At 36.1% G+C, this 12,581-nt stretch overlaps 1 protein-coding gene across 2 annotated transcripts in view; it reads right to left on the bottom strand.

Moving 5' to 3' along the window:
- Positions 1–12,581, bottom strand: part of SYN2 (synapsin II) — a 176,904-nt gene that overhangs the window by 9,478 nt on the left and 154,845 nt on the right. The window lies entirely within an intron of this gene.

Raw genomic sequence — 12,581 nt, 5'->3', positions numbered from 1 at the left:
ATTATTACTATTACCCTGTGATAGACTTTCTAGCCTCACAGAGGTCCATAAAACAATCTGAATAGCTCTGTGCAGTGGCAGACAAAGACTAGAGAGGATATGAATGTGGCTATTTTTCTACTAAAACAAAAGTAAAAGATTATATAGGTAAAACTCATATTTTATTTAGGAACTGAGAACAAAGGCTAGTGATTAAAACTCACACCTACTTGAATGTTAAAACAACATCTGTAGGGCCCCTGTCTCCTCTGTGCCTTGAGGCTGAAGCAAGTCTACCATTTGTTCTTGCACCAGAATGGTCTCAGCTTTTATCACACACACCACTTAACTGACTTGACAACATCAGTATTTATGCAATCTGCATATCTCTCCATCTTACCATGAAATTATTTTATCCTAAATTAGGCTTTCAATAAACCTTACAGAAGCTTGCTAATCCTTACCTCAACTGTTCTGAAAGCTCAGAGCTTTTGTGCATTTTCTGTTGAAGATGTATTTCCCCCACTCTAGTCATTGACTGCAGCTGTCCTGATTTTACCACCCACACATCCTTTTTTCACCAGATATCACCTGGTGCTTCCAGGAACCTCACCCACACTCCAGGCCAATCACATGGGTATATTACTTTTGCTAATTAGCCAACCCACCCAGGCTGACCCAAAAAGACTAATTAGCACTACATTCCTAATTGAGAAATCTTACTCATGGTTTTTCAATGGTCTTTAGTAATCCAGTCCTTTTCAAGAGTGTTTTTTTTTTCTTTTCTTTCCTTTTTTTTTTTTTTTTTTCCAGACAGTCAGAAACCTTGATACTTGATATTAAGTACAGGCTTTGAACCAGAGTCTTGTTTGCTGTCCTGAGCCAAGGCCTTTAATAAAATCCAGACTTCTTCTAAAACACCAGTTGTTGGCAAATTGACTACAGAGTGTTACTTCTCACCTCCCCAAGGTGGTGTGCCAATGTAATTGTAAGAGCTGCTAACTCCTCATAGGCAACACAATCTCTCTGAACACAGATGCTGGACTAGACCTGTCCTGCAGATGTTTTCACCTCTCCTGTTATTTTTTTTCCTTTGTTGCCCAGCCTAGAAGCTCACCCTCCTACCAGTTTCTTTTAGTATGAACATGTTTTCCTGCACTGCAGTTCTGATCTACAAACTTGCTTACTGCTTAATTCAAACCTTACAGGAATCAAGGATTAGAATGCAGACTATGCCATGGAAAATAGCCCTGGACAGATTCTTATTTGGATGCTCAGGGCTTAGTAGTTAGTAGTACAGTATGGTACAGTAATTTGTAGTACAGAAACTAAACTACAGTTTTCAGTATGGTTTGGGACTACCTAAGTGAGGTGTGGTAACTGCTGGGGTAAGGAGCCCTTTTGGTTTTCATTTTATGGAGTACAGCTTTCGCATCACATCCAAATTCCCAAAAAAAGACAGGATTGCTGATGTTGATAGTAACATTATCTACAGCTGCTTATAGAATCTCTACTCTTCAAAGGGGATTTATTGTTTACATAACTATTACAAAAAATACAGCTTTATTTGTGGAAGCCTCTAAGCCACATGAATACTACAAATACGCTGTAGTGATTTCTCAGCTCTGCATATAACAATGCTTTGGTTGTATAGTGGTGTTTAGAATATTGGCTAAATTAATTATATCCAGAGCAGAAACCCAGCTACTTATCTAGAAGATAAGTGTCTGTAGGTGTCTCTGTAGCACTTCCTTCCTTTCAACACTCACCTGAAATGGTCTCCTTAGAATTTTTGGGGGTAGAACTGCAGAAAAAGACTGTTTTTCCAAGCGTGATGTATTAAAATTTGATCAATGGTACTACTTTTTTTATGTCTTTTATATTTATATAAATGCAGATTGGATTCATATATATTTGAATTTTGAATAATCTGAAGAATGCTGAAATGGGTGGGAGCAAAAGCAGCAACTTGTAAGGGAAATAGCCCTTGGGCATGAGAGATGCTAAACTGAGTCCCATCAAGAATTGATATTGATTTGGCTGAGTTTGAAGATTTTGTGAACTATAGTTGGAGCATATATAGTTGTTTTGGGGTTTCATTTGGTTTTCTTTGTAATGCAATACTAGAAGCTTTTCTAAGATATTTCAATATTTGAAGGGAAAGCCATATTTTTCAGGTCAGGAAATAGAGGGATCAATTGAGAATTGCCAAAATGCACGCTGAGTTTGATCTCATAGAGGAAACAAGAATAAAAGTAAAACAAAGCAGGAGTACTAAGAAGAAGCGTTACTGCAAAGCAGAGAGGTAATTTAGGTCATTTAAGCAGGGTGTCAATAGTAAATGAATGCTTGAAAAGTGACAGAGAACTAGACACTCTGTCCTCGCAAGAGAGGAACATCACCCCTGTTCAAGGGGATGAATATAAACTTACCAGATAAAGGAAGAGTCCGTACCTACAACATTTGAAAAATTGTGTCTTGCTTAGTTTAGCAAAATAGAGGCTTGAAGGCAGTTCGGTTGCTTTTTGCAAATATGTTGTAGTGGTAAAGAAGTGGAAACAAGCTAGACTAAAGCATAATGTGAACCAATAAAACTGGGCTGGAAATAAGCACATAGTGTGTTTCTAAGCAAAGCAATGAGATGTTGAAGCGACATTATGATATGGAGAATCCAAAAATAAGAAACTCCTTAGTGCCTAACTGTTCACTGTTTCATACCTTCAGTGTGCAGTGAGCACGGCAGGGATTCTCACCAGTTGCTGGTACAGACCTCATACTGTACAGGGTGAATCTGGCATAGGTGACTTATAAATGCTTCCTTGTGTTGCTAGTGGTGCTGAACAGGACTACAAAGTTTTTGCTGTTTATTCCCTGTGGACTGAGATGGGCAGTGAAACAGGCCTACTTACAGTGATGATGGAGAGATGCCTTAAGGCTCACCTTAAAAAGAAGCCACTTTCACATTGTCTAGTACAAAGTGACCACCTATAGGAGAGTTGGCTCCTGCTTTGTACATTTTTTTGGAGTATCAGTGTCCAGTATTGCCCTTCTCCACCAAGGAACTCTATATGGAAAAGATACTCAGCAAAACTGATGCCAGTCTAGAATTTCTTCATGTTGAAGTTGTGATAAAGAATGGAAAAATTTAGACCAGCTTTTGTTGTTGCTCAATCAGCTTTCCAAACTACCTTTACAAAACCTGTAAAATCTTCCTCTGAATGGAAAGGGAAGTGACTGCTAAGAGGAGAAAACAAGCTATACAGCTTAATTTTACTCGGATTAATATTTACAATATGCACTGAAAAAGTTTTTTGTAAGCATAAAAAATTATTCTAACATATTTTTTATACTAAGTGCTTTCTATTGTTAGATAACTAGTTAATTCCTACAGAAGAGTTTTCTTCTTGAATATTTTTACACAGTCTTAAGAATGAGTATCATATTATGAACTCACTGCTGTTAAAGGGCAGTATTTTCTGCCTCCAGTATTTTCCTTGAGACACTGAAACAGGTAACCTCTCATTGTCCACGCCAGTCTTATTTTCTATTGTTTTGCTGGGAAAAAAATAAAGAATAAAATCCTACCAACTACCAAAAAAGATAATGTTTCTAGAGAAAAATTAGGATGTCAATTTATCAGGAAAAAAGTTTCTGAAGATGTAGCAGCATTTGTAGAAGCTAAATGGTCCCCTCCTAGAAGCAGTCAGTATTTCCAATGGACAAGGATGCAATCTGATATTATTGCAACTCTTGCTTAATGAAGCCAGATTTCAACTTCTGTTTTTGAAAAGGGAACACTGAAAGTATTAAGTTGCACAGCAGCTTTCAGGCAGTTCTTCCCAGTAGAAAAATTGCTCCCCACAGACAAGGTAGGAATGTGGGCTATGTGATAGGAGAGAGCTCCCCCTGTGTGCTAAAGCAGCTGAGACTGAAATGCATGTGTGCACATTTGTACCAGAGAAAGAGAGCTGTGAGATAGGTGGCCAGGCAAATGAAAAAGGTACAACATATCTAGAAGACTGTCCAGTTACAGGAAAGTTAAACTTCCCTTCTCAGTGTACACAGACACCTCTGGATACATAGGTACTGCTCGGGGCTTGATAGTGTCAGAATGCTATGTTGTTTGAAATTGTAAGGAAGGTTTTGACCCTGGGACCCAGAAACTTTGACCTTGTTTGATGCTATGCTGTATCTGCTCCTCCAGTCTTTAAACAAAACCAAAACCAAAACCAGATTTTTTATTTTTGTGACAAGTGATCCTTGCATGAACAGGAAGAGATTAAGATCTGCAGAACTTCATCTGGAGCTCCAAAGATCCATCATTGCTGGATCCATTCAGAACTAAAGTTTGTGCTTCGAAACGGAGTCTGAGAAAAGATGGAGCTAACTCAGGTCCAGTGTTATAACCCACGGTATATTTTAATATGATTGTAGCAGTGTTACAGAACAGTGGAGCAGGAAGTGGCTTGGGAAAGAAGTAGTCACAGAGTTAAAAACTTGAGCTCTACCCGAAATAAAAGCAAAGTTCAGAACCTGAACAGAACATAAGACTTGTCTGTCAGCGGTTGCATGTGCTTCTTTTCTTGCTTCTCCTGGTACAGCACAAGTACACAGCCACAAGGATGAAGCATCGGTAGTGGTTGGTCTGAACTCTGAAAATGTTCCTGAGTCTCTCCTAGGAGCAGGGAGACACTGGGGAATGATCTATGGGCAGCTGAGGACAAACCTGCTCTACTGGCAACTATCCAGATGGAGCACTGATCAGACACTAGATTAGTGCCTGAAGTGGTGGGGGGAAAAGGAGGATGCTTGTGTTTTCTTATGGACAAGTCAAGAATATTTGAAAATGAGCTGCTCTGTTTTGGATTTTCCATGATTTGTCTTTGTGCTTATCCTTGTTTAAAAATCACAGTGCTTACTTAGCACATGGTCCTTATTCAAATAAACTGTGGTGATGACTGCTGGGGAGATGGACAGAATCCTTGCAAGTTAAACACAAAGTAAAACCAAATGGCTTTGCTTAACACGTTATGATTTAAAGATCAGAGAAACCAAATTAAAAAAGTCAAATGGAGACAGAGAATGATAACAAAAAAGTAAAAGACAAACACCCACCACAGTGGGGAAAAGAAAAGAGACCAAGGAAAACCTCCTCCCCAAAAAGGGTATTTCTATTTCGTCCAGGTTAGATAAACAAAATCAGATAGTAAAAATAGATGAACAATATGATAAAATAAAAAATCAAAAGGATTTTATATGATAGTAATTATAGCACTAAGACCAAACAATGAGAGATTAACTTACACTGTCTGTATTTATGTGGCAGCTGTTGCCTGTTCCATAGTGACCGGATCAATGTTTTCCTTGTTCTTATTTTGAAAAGACTACATTTTGCTCTATAATGGAATGAGGATATTTGTTTTTGAAGTCTCCAAAAAATGTCTGTGGGAAAAGAAAGCTGTTCCTCACAGAAGTCTATTAAGAACATATACACTACTCTGTAGTGGTAGGCTCATGATTACTTAAGAATTAAATGTTTAAATTATCCTTGAGGGTAGACACCATCGAGTTTCAGAATTCTCAGAGAGAGTGTCTGCTTCTGCCAACACAATTGGTAGATTGGTAGATGATCAGAAAATCATCAGGCAGAAGATGATCAAAAAGTTAACAAAAGCATTTCGTTGCATAGTGAAGAAAAAAAAGAGAGTTTTTTTTTTAACAGTATTGTTACTATTATTAAAATAAGCTGGAAAAAGTATTAACTTGTAATCCTTGTTATGTTTTTCAGTTTTAGCTATCATTTTGTTGTCTTCCCTACTATAAAAATGATTAGCACTAAGGCTACTGCCTTATACCCTACGGACAATTTAAGTTATCCTGATCATCCTGGACCTGATGCTTGATTCTGTCAGGTTGCCAGTGGGACTTTTTCTTTTTTTTTTCTCTTCTAATGAGTATTTTTGTGAGCAACTCTTTCTGTTATCAAGCTTTGTTCAGCTTATCTGCAGGAGTCATGTATTCTTCCAGGTACTCTGCTGGCAATAAAAATTCAATATAGAGTAGTCAGAATAAAAAAAGGAAAAAAAAATCAGGCAACATATTGAAAACTTCAATTTTATTTGTACAAATTTCTGTTGATGTTAGCAGATCCTAAATCCTAAATCTTTAATATATGCCCCTTAGTATGTTTTCTCTTATTATCTAAATGTTACCAGAGCCTTTGAAAATGGGCATTGTAAAGGCACACTTGTTTAGTTGTGGCACACTATTTCAAAACAAACTAGGAAAGTTAAGCACTTACTAGTGTTTTGTTTTAATTATTTTCATTTAATTGATACATTCCCAGCTAACCACCAAAAACATTTATGTAGACATCACTAGCAAATATCCAGCAAGCTATTTACCTGTTCCTGCTCTTCAGAGGCAAGACTAAATAAGCAAAAGAACTGAGCAAAATATACTTACCTCCTTAGTAATTGCTCCACCTACTGGTACGGGATCCTAATAGCCATTTTAAAATAGGTTATCTTAAATTTTAGAACCAATTTTTTAGCAAAAATCTCTTCTCAACATCTGTATGTTGTGCTCCACTACTTTTTAACTGTTGTCAATATTAAAAATCTTAGGATTTATTTTCCTGCATGAACTTTGTTTTTAATATTACACTACATGAATATCAAGTTCAAATGCTTAAAATAAATCAATCTTTGGGTAATGAAATAGTGACTGCTTTAAATACCTCATCCAGGACTCTTAAAAACATCCTCAATCCAGCAGTTAAGTCTGAATCTCCACCTCTGTTGTGATCTCTATCACTTCTATGAAGAACGTAGGATCTGCCTCAAATAGATGTCAAATTGAAAGATGCACAAAATATCCTTGGTGTAGTAAAATATACGCTACCATTATATACTTGTGATAATTAAACTTGACTGGTGTAAATTTAACTGGAGTGAAGTGTACCTCCACTGTGCCTTTTACCAGGAAGGGGTGAGCTCAAGCTCCATTATATTTCTGTTTTCTTCTGCTTTTCTTAATTCCATATATTTAGGATCTAAAATGGTAACAACTGTTTTTTGTGTATTTTCACAAAGATAAAATAACTAAAAGGTTTAAAAAAACTTTGATTAAAATAAACTTGTTCCAAATATACATGACTAAGTATTGTGTGTACTTATATATAATACACTTCTATATATGTATAGATTAAATAAGCACATTAAAATATATTCCATACTAAAAATAATGAAATAAAATGGTGTAAATACTTTATAATAGAGTTATGAGAAATGGCTGAAAAGGGAGCATTTTATATTAGCAAAATATATATCCAATTTGTTGTTTAAGGTGATATACTTTCTGTAATACCATGCACTAAGTTGTAGTACTAAATAAGACACAGCTCTAAAAATCAGTTATTAGAAAGAGAAGGGGCCACAAGGTGTCGCTGGGATTCAAAGAACCAAAACTCACTGCTGTAAAACACTGCTAGCTCTGGAGTAAACATCCAATTTCAAAAATAACTTGTAAAAATCAGTTTAACATGCCAGTTTTAAGAACGGCTTTTGACTTATATAACCATTGAAATGTAGTTTTTAGTGTTCTATGGTGTATATATGCACCAGCAATATTTTTTATTGTCTCTGGTAAGTCTTGATGACAATGTCTTAAATTTTCTGGCAATATAGCCAACTTGCTGCTGCCTGACTAATTTTTCTTTAAGTCACAATGGTAAGTCGACAAACATTTTAACATAAAAAGTAATGTGCTTACTAGGGTCTGTGATTTAAAAGGGCTTCTAGATGCACATAGCAAGAAGTAAAGAATTAGTAAGATTTTGTTTGTAGTCACTAGTGTCTGTCAAAGAGCATACAAACTTTCTGAGGTTAACAACAGAATATACTTATTGAATGCTAATGCAGACTACAGAAGATGCTCAATTAACAGCTACATAGATATACTAGTTGTTTATTGACTGTTTATACATATTGCTTTGTTTATACAGAGTAATAGGATTAAGAATTTGGAAAAGTAAGCAATTAAAGAGGCATACAGTAGAATCTCGCCCAGACTTTTTCTGGGGTCTCTGTGCTGCCTTGCCCTGTGCAGAGAGAAAATCAGGCTAATCTCTTGGGTATATTAAGGGTCTGGGTTTCCATAAGATGCTACTTCACAAATCTGCGTCCATCTGTTTTATGGTTATATGATGCCAGAGCTGCCATTTATCCCCTATTTAAAAGTCCTCCTAGGAGAAAGAAATATAGTTCATACGGTTTTAGGGGTCATCAGAAAATGCAGCAACCTCCTTAATACAAGCTATTCATAAATTACATCTCCTGTCTGTTAGTATGGATTTAATCACACCAGGAAGTGATTTGTTTTGCAGTAGGATTCTCAAATACTAATACTCAAACTCTATGTTTACCTTCTTTCATAGAAAAAGATGTAGTGTGATCTCTTACCATTTATTTGTTAGGCAGTCTTTCTTTCCAAAAACAGACAAGAAAAATATGTGCCTCCAAATAAGTGCCAAGGGACTGTGGCAGAAGGAAAATTCTTGGTGGTGGTGCTAGTCAGCGGTATTAATACAGCCTGGCTAATGTGAGTAGGTTTAGTATTAGGCAGCTGAAGGATAGCATAAAGCTGTAGCAAACCTACAAGTCATGGCCCTGTTCCTCTTCCAGAAATTAGATCCACTATGAGACTATAAAGCAGAACGTCATTTAGAAATGAGGCCCATGCCTGGACTTTAGCAGAGAAGTTTACTTCACCTAACAAGCAGATTAATGCTGCCTTCCAGATTTGCAGAAGAGAACATTTAAGAAATGAAGTATGCCAGGTTCTGCTGTTCTAGTCTCAAAACTATTAAAGTACCATCCTCTTTGCTTCTGCATTATTTATTGCTCTGTAACTGGTGTGCTACTCCTTTCTTTTAAATGGACCAGACCCCAGACCCAGGATATAGTTGGTAACGCTATGCTCTTTGTCATGTTGTGTGGTTATGGATTTGGTGCCTCTGGTGCATGCATTTCTTCCTTCCATTAAGGATACAAAATTCCTTGATCTTTTGTGGATAATGCAACATGGTCTCAGCTGAGCTGTATTGAGAAAACACTTTCTAATATGATTTTCCTTAGCTTCAACTGCTAACATTACAGTAGTCATTTGCATTTTATGGTAATATTCTTACATAATGTAATATTCTACACAGAATTTACTCCATCACAACCAGTATCATGACTTGATATGCAGCTTTGAATATGTTTTACTATTATTGTTTTGTATACAAATGCTGCCACAGAAACAAGTTTGAAACACCCGCTACTGAACAACCACCTGTAGTTTTGCAAATTCAGGCAGAATTTTAATCGGTGATCTTTCCTACCAACAGATGGAGACAGGTAAGTGATTCCACTACCTAGAACACTTCACTGGGTAGTTTAATGTACTGGTTGTTTTTTTAAGGAAGATTTGACAAAGGCTCCTCAGCCGACTTGTCAAAAGCATTAAAAGAGGCTACAAAAGGAAGATATTTATATTTCATTTATTTCCCACAAGGAGAGCACCTGGATTTTGGTCTGTCTCATGGAAAAACATCCATAAATGTCATATTCCTAGCTAGAGTTCTACTATATATTTTCATCATGGTTGTCAGTAAAACAAGCTTCTATGTTTTTAAAATAAATAGAAATAAGTTAATTTTTGAAAGAGTTTTTTGACTATATACAATTATATCAGACAGACATAACTGCCCAGGGATTCTTGCTTTTCTTTTTAGTGGGAAGACTCCCAAAGTAACTGATAAGAGCAAAACTGGTAAGCTTTGAATCCTGTAATTACTTTCTTTTTGTAATACTTTCTATCCCAGTATGGTTCGATCATGCTGTCAAAGTTATGCAGTAGCCTGGGACCTCAAAAGTGTGACACACCGTTTGCTGGCAGCAGCCAGAATCAGGGGGGTGAGGCGCAACAGAAAGAACAGCAAATTAAAGCTTTTCTCACTGCCAGATTAATTCTCTGCCTTTCAATGTACTAGTGTAACTTGTTATAGAGCCTGCCCAAGTGTTTATAAATAAACAAATGGGTAAATAAGTAATATACAAAATATATATTTTGAATGTCTATATAACTGATATTTCAGATTAAGAATCGCAGGATCTATGCCAGTGAGATTTCAACATAAGCAACACAGTTATCTGAGGGCCTTACCTTTGGAATTTGCGCCTTCTGGCACTCTGACAGAGAGAACTTTGTTGGCCTTCAGAACATATTACAAGGCCAATCATTTCCATCAAGATTTGGCTGCATAGCTCTAAACAAAGACTTGTTTTCCTAATCATTGATTTGTTTTCTGATGGATTACTAGTTAACTGGAACAGTAGTGACCATTGTGGGCATTTATAAATTGAAGCATTCTTTTATGCAGGATGCCCTCAATGCCACAGTAGCGGATACATTATAAATAATTTTAAAAAATGCCATGCAGATAATAAGGGAATTCAAAATGCAGCTCATCTATAGCTGTACCACTGGCTGCAAACTGTTCATTTAACTCTGATATTTGTATTACTTTGGTCTCTAAGACCACACATACATATGCATATACTTTATTTGGGATAAATTACTGGCTTTCCATTTTATATGACCTGCAGAAATATGCAGTATCTCCCCCTACCCCTGCCAATGAACAGGCTGTATTTTTCAAGAATAGAAAATAATGTCTCAGATTAGAAAAGAAGAAAACTGTTCAAAGATGCAAGGGACAGCTTGTTTTAACAGACTAATTTTATTCTTAGGAAAACAAACTAGTTAAAAATGAGTGTCGTGTAAGGAGATATCTGTTTTAAATACTATAGATCATTCATAATCATCCCTTAAATCTGGGAAAATTAATGGGTATTTTCAAATGGCATCTTCTGTAGAGCTTCTTGTCACTTTTGTCTGTCCTAAGCTGGTGGATAATATGACAAGGCAATTTTTAAGGAACCAGAGTCTGATCAACAAATATTGCAAATATTCTGAAGAGATATTTCTGATTTTGATTAACTGCAACACATAATTAAAGGGTAGGATAAGGAAAATAAGATTAACATTGAATAACATCCTGTTGCCATTAGCAAAGGCTGAATTCTTCAGTAACCTAAAGTAAGTAAGCAGAAATATAACAGAAATTCAGCAGCTAGTCAGCAAATATTATCTTTTGATTCATTCAAAGATTTTTGGCCTAAGAGGGAAGAACAAAAAAAAAACAACAAACGAACTTTTCATGGACATGATAAGTGACAGCAACGACTGAGGAATTTAGAAACTTTCTAAAAATGTTGCTTGTCCTATTTTCATTCTGGACCTTGTCTTACATAGGCAGTATTCTTTAGAAATACATAAAAACTCTATTTACATACAACAGATAACCAGTTTCTTTAGAAGATACCAATAAGTACAAACATTTCTCCATCCTTGTCTTCTTGGAAATCCAGGGAAGCATGCCTATCCAGACCTTAGGTTATTTTTTTTTCTCTCCAGAATGTGAAATCTCAAACACTAAATCACTGGGAATTTGTCTATTAATGTTACAAATTTTGTTTTATGTTGAGTGGTATGCTCCAGGCATCTCTGGATTTGACACTTTGCTTCATTTTAGTATATGGCTAAATTACTCATCCTAAAAGAAATGGTATTTTGGCATTAAGTGACTTATTTTTTCTCCTCCATGTCCCTCTTTTTCAGTGCTCTTTACAATAGACTTGAGTCATGTTGAATGGAAACTTCTCCATTGTATGTGGTTCTGTGGTTGAAACAATTTTGTGCTTAGTTTTGAGTGGCTGTAATAAAAATAGAAACCACAGCACTTTTTTATGTGGGATGATGTATTTTTATAACTTAAAACATGATGATATATTTGAAGAACATATTAGTCATTCTACCTCAAGAACTAGTCTGTCTGAGGTATGCCACAAAATTGTTTTCAAATTGTTTACCTGGTGTGGAGCCTACTAGGAATAAAAATAGATTCTTGATTTAGGCTTGGTAATTCCTGTATTACTTTTTGGCTTACTCTGCTGTTTCACTGATCACCATGGAGCTGCACTGGTATAGAGTAGCAGTACAGTCCTTAATAGTTTATTGTCAGAATGTACTGTCATGGTTTATTCCTTCAGTATGTTAAAAGAAGTACATGAGAATTGTAGCTAATAATGCTGCTCTTGACCAGACCTGCTGTCTAGGCCTATGAACCAATATAACAAGCTGGTTAGCATTTATATACCCCTTTTACACTCTTAGAGCCTTGTACAAATAAACAACAGCCTTTTAAGTTACCTGAAGGATCAATAAAAGAGATTTTGTATTTTGTAAGCATGGAAATTGAAACACAAAGATGATTTCCAAAGTCTGAAATACAACTGGTAGCAAAAGATGATCATATAGTCATGAAGTAGTCACTTCTCACAAATGCATATTGTTTTAGCATTCTTACTGACATCCTCAGGGATGTCATGATCTGTCATGATATTTAAACCTCCATGATATTTTATACAGCTGTAGCTGAAAGGAAACAATACAAAACCTGGTAGTTCCCTGAAACCAGAGTTATCAGTTTACTA

This window comes from Anser brachyrhynchus (genome assembly GCF_964034855.1).
Source record: "Anser brachyrhynchus genome assembly, chromosome: 10".
NCBI lineage: Eukaryota > Metazoa > Chordata > Aves > Anseriformes > Anatidae > Anser > Anser brachyrhynchus.
This window is presented reverse-complemented; position numbering and strand designations above follow the sequence as displayed.